The 15799-nt window shown below is 50.6% G+C and overlaps 4 non-coding genes across 4 annotated transcripts; all 4 read right to left on the reverse strand.

The window, feature by feature from the left end:
* Positions 1 to 1392: 1392 nt before the first annotated feature.
* On the reverse strand, positions 1393 to 1532 carry LOC138496805 (U4 spliceosomal RNA). The gene has a single exon (XR_011278283.1). It is a non-coding gene; the product is annotated as a U4 spliceosomal RNA (small nuclear RNA).
* A 3502-nt stretch (positions 1533 to 5034) lies between these two features.
* Positions 5035 to 5175, reverse strand: LOC138496589 (U4 spliceosomal RNA). Its single transcript, XR_011278087.1, has one exon. It is a non-coding gene; the product is annotated as a U4 spliceosomal RNA (small nuclear RNA).
* Positions 5176 to 8683: 3508 nt separating this feature from the next.
* Positions 8684 to 8824, reverse strand: LOC138496590 (U4 spliceosomal RNA). Its single transcript, XR_011278088.1, has one exon. It is a non-coding gene; the product is annotated as a U4 spliceosomal RNA (small nuclear RNA).
* A 3506-nt stretch (positions 8825 to 12330) lies between these two features.
* On the reverse strand, positions 12331 to 12471 carry LOC138496591 (U4 spliceosomal RNA). Its single transcript, XR_011278089.1, has one exon. It is a non-coding gene; the product is annotated as a U4 spliceosomal RNA (small nuclear RNA).
* Between the last annotated feature and the right edge of the window lie 3328 nt (positions 12472 to 15799).

Genomic DNA, 15799 nt, shown 5'->3' on the forward strand with positions numbered 1-15799 from the left:
AGCTTTGGGTCGGCCGCCTTAAACGTCGACCCAAGCATTGAGAAGAAGCTCGGAGGAGTGCCACAACAAGCATCAACCAGCGTCCATCTTTTAAGGACTTTTTCGAAGCAGTCGAGCTCTCAAACTGCGACCGGCTGCACCACTGTGGCTGTTCTCACGCTGCAGTCACTAAAGCCGTCTGAGAACCCTCGACCAGCGTTCCAGATCCACCAACCAGCACACAGACAACGATTCTTCACCCCGAGCCGCCGGGTAGGGCAGCCTGCAGCCGTCCGCCCAGCCTCGCTTACCAAACTGCCTGCCAACTGATATCCGCATCTGTCGTCCCTCTTGAACTCTGTCGCCGGAGCTACAAAGCATGCTGGAAGCCACTCGATGCTGTCGAGTACCAAGATCATCTCAAACACCAGTTACATTGTGGTTCTGTCCCCCTGGTCCTTCTCCGAAGGCCCTTAGTGACATTTACGACCTCTTGCTCCCTTGCTGCTGCAACCAAATAACCTTGAACAGTTCAGACTGATTGCTTTACCGACTGCACTCCTGTCAGTATCCAGAGTGCATCCCTCTCCTTTGTGAAACTGTCTGTCCCCTGTTTTCCTTTATAGGGTGGGTTGTATTTTGTAGTGTGTTAGAACTGTCTGTTGTATTAATACTAAAGTAGATATTTGTATACAACCTTGACTGGACAGTCCCTTTTATCAGTGGGTCACAATTGTTTTTTCGCTCTGTTGCAACTAACCAGCCTGACGTTCCGTCCACTGTTCGGACCCCTTCCGGTGTACTAGAGGTGTGGGACTGATTGATGGTCTAGAAAGCGATATTCCTCCCTGGACCACTAGTGCCCCGGAAGTTGATTCGTCACACCAAGAGAGGTCGGGTTGTTGACTCCACGTGAATATGTGTCTATAGAATGCATGGGGACAGAAATGCCCTTTTGCCTCTCTTGGGAAGACTGAGATGGTGAGCGAAGGCCAAAGGTAAAGCGACCCCTCTGCTGCGGTTGGCTTCAGTGGCAGCCAGACCTCCCTGAGTAACCATCCAACAATCTGATGACTTTCGCAAGAGCAGATGTGGCAAAGAGGATCGAAGGCAGACAGGTCACTGTCTGCTAGGTTCTGAAAGCTCATGGTTTTCATGTCGTGAGATCAGGAAGGCAGCGAGACAACTGAGGCGCTTAATGCACCTGCTGCATGGTCACGGTTCCATAGACTTCGCTGCGCCGCTTGGAGTTTACGAATGCGCTAGCTTCTGGAAGTAAACCCCTTTGTTGAGGGCAGGCCACGAGAGAACAAAGAATAGAAGGGATGGGTTCCGAAAAACACACCCCTCTTGCTAGGTCTTCTCCAGTGGAGTAAAAGCGTCATTGTCTCCTTTTCAAACAAACCGGTTCAGCCTCCGTAGAGACTGTCAAAAATTACCAATTCCAGCTATATTTCAAGCTGTCATGGCGGGGTATTGAGTAAAGTTTTCAATAAGCAATAATCGCGCCTCGTTAAACCTCATGAGCTACGATACTGCCACTGCGCAAAGCTAAAGCACCTGACCCAGAGGCCCGTGCGCCCCGGGAATGGATTCCCATTTAACTTGCACTGATCCCAGCAAGCTCCATCCTGAGCATCCTTTGTCAAACTCATAAAACCGCCTGGATTCCAGTGCCGAGATTTGTTGAGGTGAACACCTGTACCATCTTGCGCTCACCAAACTGACAGCAAATATAGTAGCAAGGTATGCATAGGATTCTGGGAGTAAACATGCAAATGAGCAGGCTGCTACCTGTGCGCTCTTTCCCTTAGCATGATCAGTGGCCTGTTGGCAAGTGACCCCGCCCTCCTGAGAGATTATTGGGCAGGCCGCTGCCAAGGCAACATGGGAGAGGCTTGAGAATGCAAAGAGCCATTGGAGGATTGCACAGGAGCGAGGACAGCATCGAGAAATGGGCTCCTTTGGGGACAGGTGAAGTGATGCTCCACCAGGACGACCAGCTGTTTCTGCAGTGCAGCCAGGACATTGACAAGAAGTGAATCAATTTGTCTCTGAGCGTTCCAACTGTTGACCAAACCATTACAATTTCGATACATTTCCATGCCATCACATACCTACCTGTTTGTGATAATTGCACTTGTCCTTGAAAATAGACCCGATTTTGCAGGGGACTCTGGGAAAAGTGAAAAGGTCCTATGTAATTCACGTCTTGTACCCTGTCTCATAGGGCGGACCCTGCAATTCTACTTCCACTCCACTGCCAAAAATGAAGCGGCCTTGCCCTGTTCAGGCTTTTTGCTGTAGCCCCTGGGCCTGTGCAGAGCCATCTGCTTAGTGTGGCTCTGCCACTGAGGTCAGAAGAGAACATTTAGCCTGAGAAACGGCTGTCTGTGTGTGCAGCTTGGAGAAGACACTGTTGCCATGGGAAAGACATGCCTGTTTGCTGTGCAAATGAAGTGCAGACACAGACAGAAGAGACCACTTGACTGGTAGGAATTGAAGAACCTGACCAAGAGTGAGGAATTAGACCATCCGCACGGGGAGTGTGCGCTCCGCCTGGGCTGGTTTGATACTTTTAAAAAAGAAATGGAATGTTGGTAGGTAAACCTCCTGGAAATGTGTGGGGCTATTCCGCACACATTTCCCAATGGACACTGCACAACAAACACATAGTCAAGTGCACTCTGGGGGACACAGTCTACCGGTGCGGTCCTCCTGTCACATTTAGCTGCAATGTGACAGCCATGGGTACATCAAAGCATCTCTGAAGGGGGAAGGCAACGCCTTCCTCTGGCCCTGGTCAGCCTACTTAAAATAGCAAAGGCTCCATCGATATGCCCTGCCTATTGTTAGGTTCTCTCTGATGGCAGCGCATACTGATGAGAGTTAAGTGAAGCAGGCCTGCCAAGAGGCCTGTTCACAGAACTAACACAGGGCAGGAAACCCCAACACCTTTTTCATATGCAATGTGTCAGCTTGAAGCTAGCTCCCACCCCTCTGTATGAAGGCCATTGAATGTCATGTGTGGAACAACTGTTTACAGTAGGCAACCGCTGCAGGGCCACCCCCTTTCAGAGGGAAGATATATGTGATTTGATGCAGACAGTCTGTTCTCGAGCTCAATTAACCAGAGAGCCACTTTGATCCACAGGAGACAGGAAGATGGGTGCGGCTTAGTAGTACATGTTGTCACCCCTTACCTTTCCTTTTGCAAAGCACTCTGGTCATGACCTTACGCATGACAGAAGATTGGTGGTGGGGACCCAGGATTGGGTCTTTAAGGTAGGCTTAGCATGCTCCAATCACTGGGGCCCATTTGGCTTTAAAAGAGGGCTGAGCCCCTCACTAAGCAGATCATCCGACGACTTCAAAAGGAGTACGAAGAAGGACTCATTCGGACCCTCGGTGATGGTACAGTCTGCCTCACGGCTTCCGCCAGTGAAGGAAGTCCAGGATTTCCAAGAGGGAAGCAAAATACCTCCCAAAACATCTCCCAGGGAACAGAGGGAGATACCCGACTCAGAGGATCCATCAAGCAGCACCAGAACCGGTACCCAGCCAGCACACAGCGTGCCCTGCTAGGTTAAGCCAGCAAGCTTCCTAGGTGGGAAGTGCCAGAGAGTCTCTGAACAAAGGACAAGGCCGTTGCCGGCAAACACTCTTCTCAGCTTTGGGTCGGCCGCCTTAAACGTCGACCCAAGCATTGAGAAGAAGCTCGGAGGAGTGCCACAACAAGCATCAACCAGCGTCCATCTTTTAAGGACTTTTTCGAAGCAGTCGAGCTCTCAAACTGCGACCGGCTGCACCACTGTGGCTGTTCTCACGCTGCAGTCACTAAAGCCGTCTGAGAACCCTCGACCAGCGTTCCAGATCCACCAACCAGCACACAGACAACGATTCTTCACCCCGAGCCGCCGGGCAGGGCAGCCTGCAGCCGTCCGCCCAGCCTCGCTTACCAAACTGCCTGCCAACTGATATCCGCATCTGTCGTCCCTCTTGAACTCTGTCGCCGGAGCTACAAAGCATGCTGGAAGCCACTCGATGCTGTCGAGTACCAAGATCATCTCAAACACCAGTTACATTGTGGTTCTGTCCCCCTGGTCCTTCTCCGAAGGCCCTTAGTGACATTTACGACCTCTTGCTCACTTGCTGCTGCAACCAAATAACCTTGAACAGTTCAGACTGATTGTTTTACCGACTGCACTCCTGTCAGTATCCAGAGTGCATCCCTCTCCTTTGTGAAACTGTCTGTCCCCTGTTTTCCTTTATAGGGTGGGTTGTATTTTGTAGTGTGTTAGAACTGTCTGTTGTATTAATACTAAAGTAGATATTTGTATACAACCTTGACTGGACAGCCCCTTTTATCAGTGGGTCACAATTGTTTTTTCGCTCTGTTGCAACTAACCAGCCTGACGTTCCGTCCACTGTTCGGACCCCTTCCGGTGTACTAGAGGTGTGGGACTGATTGATGGTCTAGAAAGCGATATTCCTCCCTGGACCACTAGTGCCCCGGAAGTTGATTCGTCACACCAAGAGAGGTCGGGTTGTTGACTCCACGTGAATATGTGTCTATAGAATGCATGGGGACAGAAATGCCCTTTTGCCTCTCTTGGGAAGACTGAGATGGTGAGCGAAGGCCAAAGGTAAAGCGACCCCTCTGCTGATGTTGGCTTCAGTGGCAGCCAGACCTCCCTGAGTAACCATCCAACAATCTGATGACTTTCGCAAGAGCAGATGTGGCAAAGAGGATCGAAGGCAGACAGGTCTGCTAGGTTCTGAAAGCTCATGGTTTTCATGTCGTGAGATCAGGAAGGCAGCGAGACAACTGAGGCGCTTAATGCACCTGCTGCATGGTCACGGTTCCATAGACTTCGCTGCGCCGCTTGGAGTTTACGAATGCGCTAGCTTCTGGAAGTAAACCCCTTTGTTGAGGGTAGGCCACGAGAGAACAAAGAATAGAAGGGATGGGTTCCGAAAAACACACCCCTCTTGCTAGATCTTCTCCAGTGGAGTAAAAGCGTCATTGTCTCCTTTTCAAACAAATCGGTTCAGCCTCCGTAGAGACTGTCAAAAATTACCAATTCCAGCTATATTTCAAGCTGTCATGGCGGGGTATTGGGTAAAGTTTTCAATAAGCAATAATCGCGCCTCGGTTAAACCTCATGAGCTACGATACTGCCACTGCGCAAAGCTAAAGCACCTGACCCAAAGGCCCGTGCGCCCCGGGAATGGATTCCCATTTAACTTGCACTGATCCCAGCAAGCTCCATCCTGAGCATCCTTTGTCAAACTCATAAAACCGCCTGGATTCCAGTGCCGAGATTTGTTGAGGTGAACACCTGTATCATCTTGCACTCACCAAACTGACAGCAAATATAGTAGCAAGGTATGCATAGGATTCTGGGAGTAAACATGCAAATGAGCAGGCTGCTACCTGTGCGCTCTTTCCCTTAGCATGATCGGTGGCCTGTTGGCAAGTGACCCCGCCCTCCTGAGAGATTATTGGGCAGGCCGCTGCCAAGGCAACATGGGAGAGGCTTGAGAATGCAAAGAGCCATTGGAGGATTGCACAGGAGCGAGGACAGCATCGAGAAATGGGCTCCTTTGGGGACAGGTGAAGTGATGCTCCACCAGGACGACCAGCTGTTTCTGCAGTGCAGCCAGGACATTGATAAGAAGTGAAGCAATTTGTCTCTGAGCGTTCCAACTGTTGACCAAACCATTACAATTTCGATACATTTCCATGCCATCACATACCTACCTGTTTGTGATAATTGCACTTGTCCTTGAAAATAGACCCGATTTTGCAGGGGACTCTGGGAAAAGTGAAAAGGTCCTATGTAATTCACGTCTTGTACCCTGTCTCATAGGGCGGACCCTGCAATTCTACTTCCACTCCACTGCCAAAAATGAAGCGGCCTTGCCCTGTTCAGGCTTTTTGCTGTAGCCCCTGGGCCTTTGCAGAGCCATCTGCTTAGTGTGGCTCTGCCACTGAGGTCAGAAGAGAACATTTAGCCTGAGAAACGGCTGTCTGTGTGTGCAGCTTGGAGAAGACACTGTTGCCATGGGAAAGACATGCCTGTTTGCTGTGCAAATGAAGTGCAGACACAGACAGAAGAGACCACTTGACTGGTAGGAATTGAAGAACCTGACCAAGAGTGAGGAATTAGACCATCCGCACGGGGAGTGTGCGCTCCGCCTGGGCTGGTTTGATACTTTTAAAAAAGAAATGGAATGTTGGTAGGTAAACCTCCTGGAAATGTGTGGGGCTATTCCGCACACATTTCCCAATGGACACTGCACAACAAACACATAGTCAAGTGCACTCTGGGGGACACAGTCTACCGGTGCGGTCCTCCTGTCACATTTAGCTGCAATGTGACAGCCATGGGTACATCAAAGCCTCTCTGAAGGGGGAAGGCAATGCCTTCCTCCGGCCCTGGTCAGCCTACTTAAAATAGCAAAGGCTCCATCGATATGCCCTGCCTATTGTTAGGTTCTCTCTGATGGCAGCGCATACTGATGAGAGTTAAGTGAAGCAGGCCTGCCAAGAGGCCTGTTCACAGAACTAACACAGGGCAGGAAACCCCAACACCTTTTTCATATGCAATGTGTCAGCTTGAAGCTAGCTCCCACCCCTCTGTATGAAGGCCATTGAATGTCATGTGTGGAACAACTGTTTACAGTAGGCAACCGCTGCAGGGCCACCCCCTTTCAGAGGGAAGATATATGTGATTTGATGCAGACAGTCTGTTCTCGAGCTCAATTAACCAGAGAGCCACTTTGATCCACAGGAGACAGGAAGATGGGTGCGGCTTAGTAGTACATGTTGTCACCCCTTACCTTTCCTGTTGCAAAGCACTCTGGTCATGACCTAACGCATGACAGAAGATTGGTGGTGGGGACCCAGGATTGGGTCTTTAAGGTAGGCTTAGCATGCTCCAATCACTGGGGCCCATTTGGCTTTAAAAGAGGGCTGAGCCCCTCACTAAGCAGATCATCCGACGACTTCAAAAGGAGTACGAAGAAGGACTCATTCGGACCCTCGGTGATGGTACAGTCTGCCTCACGGCTTCCGCCAGTGAAGGAAGTCCAGGATTTCCAAGAGGGAAGCAAAATACCTCCCAAAACATCTCCCAGGGAACAGAGTGAGATACCCGACTCAGAGGATCCATCAAGCAGCACCAGAACCGGTACCCAGCCAGCACACAGCGTGCCCTGCTAGGTTAAGCCAGCAAGCTTCCTAGGTGGGAAGTGCCAGAGAGTCTCTGAACAAAGGACAAGGCCGTTGCCGGCAAACACTCTTCTCAGCTTTGGGTCGGCCGCCTTAAACGTCGACCCAAGCATTGAGAAGAAGCTCGGAGGAGTGCCACAACAAGCATCAACCAGCGTCCATCTTTTAAGGACTTTTTCGAAGCAGTCGAGCTCTCAAACTGCGACCGGCTGCACCACTGTGGCTGTTCTCACGCTGCAGTCACTAAAGCCGTCTGAGAACCATCGACCAGCGTTCCAGATCCACCAACCAGCACACAGACAACGATTCTTCACCCCGAGCCGCCGGGTAGGGCAGCCTGCAGCCGTCCGCCCAGCCTCGCTTACCAAACTGCCTGCCAACTGATATCCGCATCTGTCGTCCCTCTTGAACTCTGTCGCCGGAGCTACAAAGCATGCTGGAAGCCACTCGATGCTGTCGAGTACCAAGATCATCTCAAACACCAGTTACATTGTGGTTCTGTCCCCCTGGTCCTTCTCCGAAGGCCCTTAGTGACATTTACGACCTCTTGCTCCCTTGCTGCTGCAACCAAATAACCTTGAACAGTTCAGACTGGTTGCTTTACCGACTGCACTCCTGTCAGTATCCAGAGTGCATCCCTCTCCTTTGTGAAACTGTCTGTCCCCTGTTTTCCTTTATAGGGTGGGTTGTATTTTGTAGTGTGTTAGAACTGTCTGTTGTATTAATACTAAAGTAGATATTTGTATACAACCTTGACTGGACAGTCCCTTTTATCAGTGGGTCACAATTGTTTTTTCGCTCTGTTGCAACTAACCAGCCTGACGTTCCGTCCACTGTTCGGACCCCTTCCGGTGTACTAGAGGTGTGGGACTGATTGATGGTCTAGAAAGCGATATTCCTCCCTGGACCACTAGTGCCCCGGAAGTTGATTCGTCACACCAAGAGAGGTCGGGTTGTTGACTCCACGTGAATATGGGTCTATAGAATGCATGGGGACAGAAATGCCCTTTTGCCTCTCTTGGGAAGACTGAGATGGTGAGCGAAGGCCAAAGGTAAAGCGACCCCTCTGCTGCGGTTGGCTTCAGTGGCAGCCAGACCTCCCTGAGTAACCATCCAACAATCTGATGACTTTCGCAAGAGCAGATGTGGCAAAGAGGATCGAAGGCAGACAGGTCACTGTCTGCTAGGTTCTGAAAGCTCATGGTTTTCATGTCGTGAGATCAGGAAGGCAGCGAGACAACTGAGGCGCTTAATGCACCTGCTGCATGGTCACGGTTCCATAGACTTCGCTGCGCCGCTTGGAGTTTACGAATGCGCTAGCTTCTGGAAGTAAACTCCTTTGTTGAGGGTAGGCCACGAGAGAACAAAGAATAGAAGGGATGGGTTCCGAAAAACACACCCCTCTTGCTAGGTCTTCTCCAGTGGAGTAAAAGCGTCATTGTCTCCTTTTCAAACAAATCGGTTCAGCCTCCGTAGAGACTGTCAAAAATTACCAATTCCAGCTATATTTCAAGCTGTCATGGCGGGGTATTGGGTAAAGTTTTCAATAAGCAATAATCGCGCCTCGGTTAAACCTCATGAGCTACGATACTGCCACTGCGCAAAGCTAAAGCACCTGACCCAGAGGCCCGTGCGCCCGGGAATGGATTCCCATTTAACTTGCACTGATCCCAGCAAGCTCCATCCTGAGCATCCTTTGTCAAACTCATAAAACCGCCTGGATTCCAGTGCCGAGATTTGTTGAGGTGAACACCTGTATCATCTTGCGCTCACCAAACTGACAGCAAATATAGTAGCAAGGTATGCATAGGATTCTGGGAGTAAACATGCAAATGAGCAGGCTGCTACCTGTGCGCTCTTTCCCTTAGCATGATCGGTGGCCTGTTGGCAAGTGACCCCGCCCTCCTGAGAGATTATTGGGCAGGCCGCTGCTAAGGCAACATGGGAGAGGCTTGAGAATGCAAAGAGCCATTGGAGGATTGCACAGGAGCGAGGACAGCATCGAGAAATGGGCTCCTTTGGGGACAGGTGAAGTGATGCTCCACCAGGACGACCAGCTGTTTCTGCAGTGCAGCCAGGACATTGACAAGAAGTGAATCAATTTGTCTCTGAGCGTTCCAACTGTTGACCAAACCATTACAATTTCGATACATTTCCATGCCATCACATACCTACCTGTTTGTGATAATTGCACTTGTCCTTGAAAATAGACCCGATTTTGCAGGGGACTCTGGGAAAAGTGAAAAGGTCCTATGTAATTCACGTCTTGTACCCTGTCTCATAGGGCGGACCCTGCAATTCTACTTCCACTCCACTGCCAAAAATGAAGCGGCCTTGCCCTGTTCAGGCTTTTTGCTGTAGCCCCTGGGCCTTTGCAGAGCCATCTGCTTAGTGTGGCTCTGCCACTGAGGTCAGAAGAGAACATTTAGCCTGAGAAACGGCTGTCTGTGTGTGCAGCTTGGAGAAGACATTGTTGCCATGGGAAAGACATGCCTGTTTGCTGTGCAAATGAAGTGCAGACACAGACAGAAGAGACCACTTGACTGGTAGGAATTGAAGAACCTGACCAAGAGTGAGGAATTAGACCATCCGCACGGGGAGTGTGCGCTCCGCCTGGGCTGGTTTGATACTTTTAAAAAAGAAATGGAATGTTGGTAGGTAAACCTCCTGGAAATGTGTGGGGCTATTCCGCACACATTTCCCAATGGACACTGCACAACAAACACATAGTCAAGTGCACTCTGGGGGACACAGTCTACCGGTGCGGTCCTCCTGTCACATTTAGCTGCAATGTGACAGCCATGGGTACATCAAAGCATCTCTGAAGGGGGAAGGCAACGCCTTCCTCCGGCCCTGGTCAGCCTACTTAAAATAGCAAAGGCTCCATCGATATGCCCTGCCTATTGTTAGGTTCTCTCTGATGGCAGCGCATACTGATGAGAGTTAAGTGAAGCAGGCCTGCGAAGAGGCCTGTTCACAGAACTAACACAGGGCAGGAAACCCAACACCTTTTTCATATGCAATGTGTCAGCTTGAAGCTAGCTCCCACCCCTCTGTATGAAGGCCATTGAATGTCATGTGTGGAACAACTGTTTACAGTAGGCAACCGCTGCAGGGCCACCCCCTTTCAGAGGGAAGATATATGTGATTTGATGCAGACAGTCTGTTCTCGAGCTCAATTAACCAGAGAGCCACTTTGATCCACAGGAAACAGGAAGATGGGTGCGGCTTAGTAGTACATGTTGTCACCCCTTATCTTTCCTGTTGCAAAGCACTCTGGTCATGACCTTACGCATGACAGAAGATTGGTGGTGGGGACCCAGGATTGGGTCTTTAAGGTAGGCTTAGCATGCTCCAATCACTGGGGCCCATTTGGCTTTAAAAGAGGGCTGAGCCCCTCACTAAGCAGATCATCCGACGACTTCAAAAGGAGTACAAAGAAGGACTCATTCGGACCCTCGGTGATGGTACAGTCTGCCTCACGGCTTCCGCCAGTGAAGGAAGTCCAGGATTTCCAAGAGGGAAGCAAAATACCTCCCAAATCATCTCCCAGGGAACAGAGGGAGATACCCGACTCAGAGGATCCATCAAGCAGCACCAGAACCGGTACCCAGCCAGCACACAGCGTGCCCTGCTAGGTTAAGCCAGCAAGCTTCCTAGGTGGGAAGTGCCAGAGAGTCTCTGAACAAAGGACAAGGCCGTTGCCGGCAAACACTCTTCTCAGCTTTGGGTCGGCCGCCTTAAACGTCGACCCAAGCATTGAGAAGAAGCTCGGAGGAGTGCCACAACAAGCATCAACCAGCGTCCATCTTTTAAGGACTTTTTCGAAGCAGTCGAGCTCTCAAACTGCGACCGGCTGCACCACTGTGGCTGTTCTCACGCTGCAGTCACTAAAGCCGTCTGAGAACCATCGACCAGCGTTCCAGATCCACCAACCAGCACACAGACAACGATTCTTCACCCCGAGCCGCCGGGTAGGGCAGCCTGCAGCCGTCCGCCCAGCCTCGCTTACCAAACTGCCTGCCAACTGATATCCGCATCTGTCGTCCCTCTTGAACTCTGTCGCCGGAGCTACAAAGCATGCTGGAAGCCACTCGATGCTGTCGAGTACCAAGATCATCTCAAACACCAGTTACATTGTGGTTCTGTCCCCCTGGTCCTTCTCCGAAGGCCCTTAGTGACATTTACGACCTCTTGCTCCCTTGCTGCTGCAACCAAATAACCTTGAACAGTTCAGACTGGTTGCTTTACCGACTGCACTCCTGTCAGTATCCAGAGTGCATCCCTCTCCTTTGTGAAACTGTCTGTCCCCTGTTTTCCTTTATAGGGTGGGTTGTATTTTGTAGTGTGTTAGAACTGTCTGTTGTATTAATACTAAAGTAGATATTTGTATACAACCTTGACTGGACAGTCCCTTTTATCAGTGGGTCACAATTGTTTTTTCGCTCTGTTGCAACTAACCAGCCTGACGTTCCGTCCACTGTTCGGACCCCTTCCGGTGTACTAGAGGTGTGGGACTGATTGATGGTCTAGAAAGCGATATTCCTCCCTGGACCACTAGTGCCCCGGAAGTTGATTCGTCACACCAAGAGAGGTCGGGTTGTTGACTCCACGTGAATATGGGTCTATAGAATGCATGGGGACAGAAATGCCCTTTTGCCTCTCTTGGGAAGACTGAGATGGTGAGCGAAGGCCAAAGGTAAAGCGACCCCTCTGCTGCGTTTGGCTTCAGTGGCAGCCAGACCTCCCTGAGTAACCATCCAACAATCTGATGACTTTCGCAAGAGCAGATGTGGCAAAGAGGATCGAAGGCAGACAGGTCACTGTCTGCTAGGTTCTGAAAGCTCATGGTTTTCATGTCGTGAGATCAGGAAGGCAGCGAGACAACTGAGGCGCTTAATGCACCTGCTGCATGGTCACGGTTCCATAGACTTCGCTGCGCCGCTTGGAGTTTACGAATGCGCTAGCTTCTGGAAGTAAACCCCTTTGTTGAGGGTAGGCCACGAGAGAACAAAGAATAGAAGGGATGGGTTCCGAAAAACACACCCCTCTTGCTAGGTCTTCTCCAGTGGAGTAAAAGCGTCATTGTCTCCTTTTCAAACAAATCGGTTCAGCCTCCGTAGAGACTGTCAAAAATTACCAATTCCAGCTATATTTCAAGCTGTCATGGCGGGGTATTGGGTAAAGTTTTCAATAAGCAATAATCGCGCCTCGGTTAAACCTCATGAGCTACGATACTGCCACTGCGCAAAGCTAAAGCACCTGACCCAGAGGCCCGTGCGCCCGGGAATGGATTCCCATTTAACTTGCACTGATCCCAGCAAGCTCCATCCTGAGCATCCTTTGTCAAACTCATAAAACCGCCTGGATTCCAGTGCCGAGATTTGTTGAGGTGAACACCTGTATCATCTTGCGCTCACCAAACTGACAGCAAATATAGTAGCAAGGTATGCATAGGATTCTGGGAGTAAACATGCAAATGAGCAGGCTGCTACCTGTGCGCTCTTTCCCTTAGCATGATCGGTGGCCTGTTGGCAAGTGACCCCGCCCTCCTGAGAGATTATTGGGCAGGCCGCTGCTAAGGCAACATGGGAGAGGCTTGAGAATGCAAAGAGCCATTGGAGGATTGCACAGGAGCGAGGACAGCATCGAGAAATGGGCTCCTTTGGGGACAGGTGAAGTGATGCTCCACCAGGACGACCAGCTGTTTCTGCAGTGCAGCCAGGACATTGACAAGAAGTGAATCAATTTGTCTCTGAGCGTTCCAACTGTTGACCAAACCATTACAATTTCGATACATTTCCATGCCATCACATACCTACCTGTTTGTGATAATTGCACTTGTCCTTGAAAATAGACCCGATTTTGCAGGGGACTCTGGGAAAAGTGAAAAGGTCCTATGTAATTCACGTCTTGTACCCTGTCTCATAGGGCGGACCCTGCAATTCTACTTCCACTCCACTGCCAAAAATGAAGCGGCCTTGCCCTGTTCAGGCTTTTTGCTGTAGCCCCTGGGCCTTTGCAGAGCCATCTGCTTAGTGTGGCTCTGCCACTGAGGTCAGAAGAGAACATTTAGCCTGAGAAACGGCTGTCTGTGTGTGCAGCTTGGAGAAGACATTGTTGCCATGGGAAAGACATGCCTGTTTGCTGTGCAAATGAAGTGCAGACACAGACAGAAGAGACCACTTGACTGGTAGGAATTGAAGAACCTGACCAAGAGTGAGGAATTAGACCATCCGCACGGGGAGTGTGCGCTCCGCCTGGGCTGGTTTGATACTTTTAAAAAAGAAATGGAATGTTGGTAGGTAAACCTCCTGGAAATGTGTGGGGCTATTCCGCACACATTTCCCAATGGACACTGCACAACAAACACATAGTCAAGTGCACTCTGGGGGACACAGTCTACCGGTGCGGTCCTCCTGTCACATTTAGCTGCAATGTGACAGCCATGGGTACATCAAAGCATCTCTGAAGGGGGAAGGCAACGCCTTCCTCCGGCCCTGGTCAGCCTACTTAAAATAGCAAAGGCTCCATCGATATGCCCTGCCTATTGTTAGGTTCTCTCTGATGGCAGCGCATACTGATGAGAGTTAAGTGAAGCAGGCCTGCGAAGAGGCCTGTTCACAGAACTAACACAGGGCAGGAAACCCCAACACCTTTTTCATATGCAATGTGTCAGCTTGAAGCTAGCTCCCACCCCTCTGTATGAAGGCCATTGAATGTCATGTGTGGAACAACTGTTTACAGTAGGCAACCGCTGCAGGGCCACCCCCTTTCAGAGGGAAGATATATGTGATTTGATGCAGACAGTCTGTTCTCGAGCTCAATTAACCAGAGAGCCACTTTGATCCACAGGAAACAGGAAGATGGGTGCGGCTTAGTAGTACATGTTGTCACCCCTTACCTTTCCTGTTGCAAAGCACTCTGGTCATGACCTTACGCATGACAGAAGATTGGTGGTGGGGACCCAGGATTGGGTCTTTAAGGTAGGCTTAGCATGCTCCAATCACTGGGGCCCATTTGGCTTTAAAAGAGGGCTGAGCCCCTCACTAAGCAGATCATCCGACGACTTCAAAAGGAGTACAAAGAAGGACTCATTCGGACCCTCGGTGATGGTACAGTCTGCCTCACGGCTTCCGCCAGTGAAGGAAGTCCAGGATTTCCAAGAGGGAAGCAAAATACCTCCCAAATCATCTCCCAGGGAACAGAGGGAGATACCCGACTCAGAGGATCCATCAAGCAGCACCAGAACCGGTACCCAGCCAGCACACAGCGTGCCCTGCTAGGTTAAGCCAGCAAGCTTCCTAGGTGGGAAGTGCCAGAGAGTCTCTGAACAAAGGACAAGGCCGTTGCCGGCAAACACTCTTCTCAGCATTGGGTCGGCCGCCTTAAACGTCGACCCAAGCATTGAGAAGAAGCTCCGAGGAGTGCCACAACAAGCATCAACCAGCGTCCATCTTTTAAGGACTTTTTCGAAGCAGTCGAGCTCTCAAACTGCGACCGGCTGCACCACTGTGGCTGTTCTCACGCTGCAGTCACTAAAGCCGTCTGAGAACCCTCGACCAGCGTTCCAGATCCACCAACCAGCACACAGACAACGATTCTTCACCCCGAGCCGCCGGGTAGGGCAGCCTGCAGCCGTCCGCCCAGCCTCGCTTACCAAACTGCCTGCCAACTGATATCCGCATCTGTCGTCCCTCTTGAACTCTGTCGCCGGAGCTACAAAGCATGCTGGAAGCCACTCGATGCTGTCGAGTACCAAGATCATCTCAAACACCAGTTACATTGTGGTTCTGTCCCTCTGGTCCTTCTCCGAAGGCCCTTAGTGACATTTACGACCTCTTGCTCCCTTGCTGCTGCAATCAAATAACCTTGAACAGTTCAGACTGATTGCTTTACCGACTGCACTCCTGTCAGTATCCAGAGTGCATCCCTCTCCTTTGTGAAACTGTCTGTCCCCTGTTTTCCTTTATAGGGTGGGTTGTATTTTGTAGTGTGTTAGAACTGTCTGTTGTATTAATACTAAAGTAGATATTTGTATACAACCTTGACTGGACAGTCCCTTTTATCAGTGGGTCACAATTGTTTTTTCGCTCTGTTGCAACTAACCAGCCTGACGTTCCGTCCACTGTTCGGACCCCTTCCGGTGTACTAGAGGTGTGGGACTGATTGATGGTCTAGAAAGCGATATTCCTCCCTGGACCACTAGTGCCCCGGAAGTTGATTCGTCACACCAAGAGAGGTCGGGTTGTTGACTCCACGTGAATATGTGTCTATAGAATGCATGGGGACAGAAATGCCCTTTTGCCTCTCTTGGGAAGACTGAGATGGTGAGCGAAGGCCAAAGGTAAAGCGACCCCTCTGCTGCGGTTGGCTTCAGTGGCAGCCAGACCTCCCTGAGTAACCATCCAACAATCTGATGACTTTCGCAAGAGCAGATGTGGCAAAGAGGATCGAAGGCAGACAGGTCACTGTCTGCTAGGTTCTGAAAGCTCATGGTTTTCATGTCGTGAGATCAGGAAGGCAGCGAGACAACTGAGGCGCTTAATGCACCTGCTGCATGGTCACGGTTCCATAGACTTC

The sequence above is a fragment of the Ambystoma mexicanum genome, chromosome 10 (assembly GCF_040938575.1).
Source record: "Ambystoma mexicanum isolate Mex_15411 chromosome 10, UKY_AmexF1_1, whole genome shotgun sequence".
In the NCBI taxonomy this organism is placed as follows: domain Eukaryota; kingdom Metazoa; phylum Chordata; class Amphibia; order Caudata; family Ambystomatidae; genus Ambystoma; species Ambystoma mexicanum.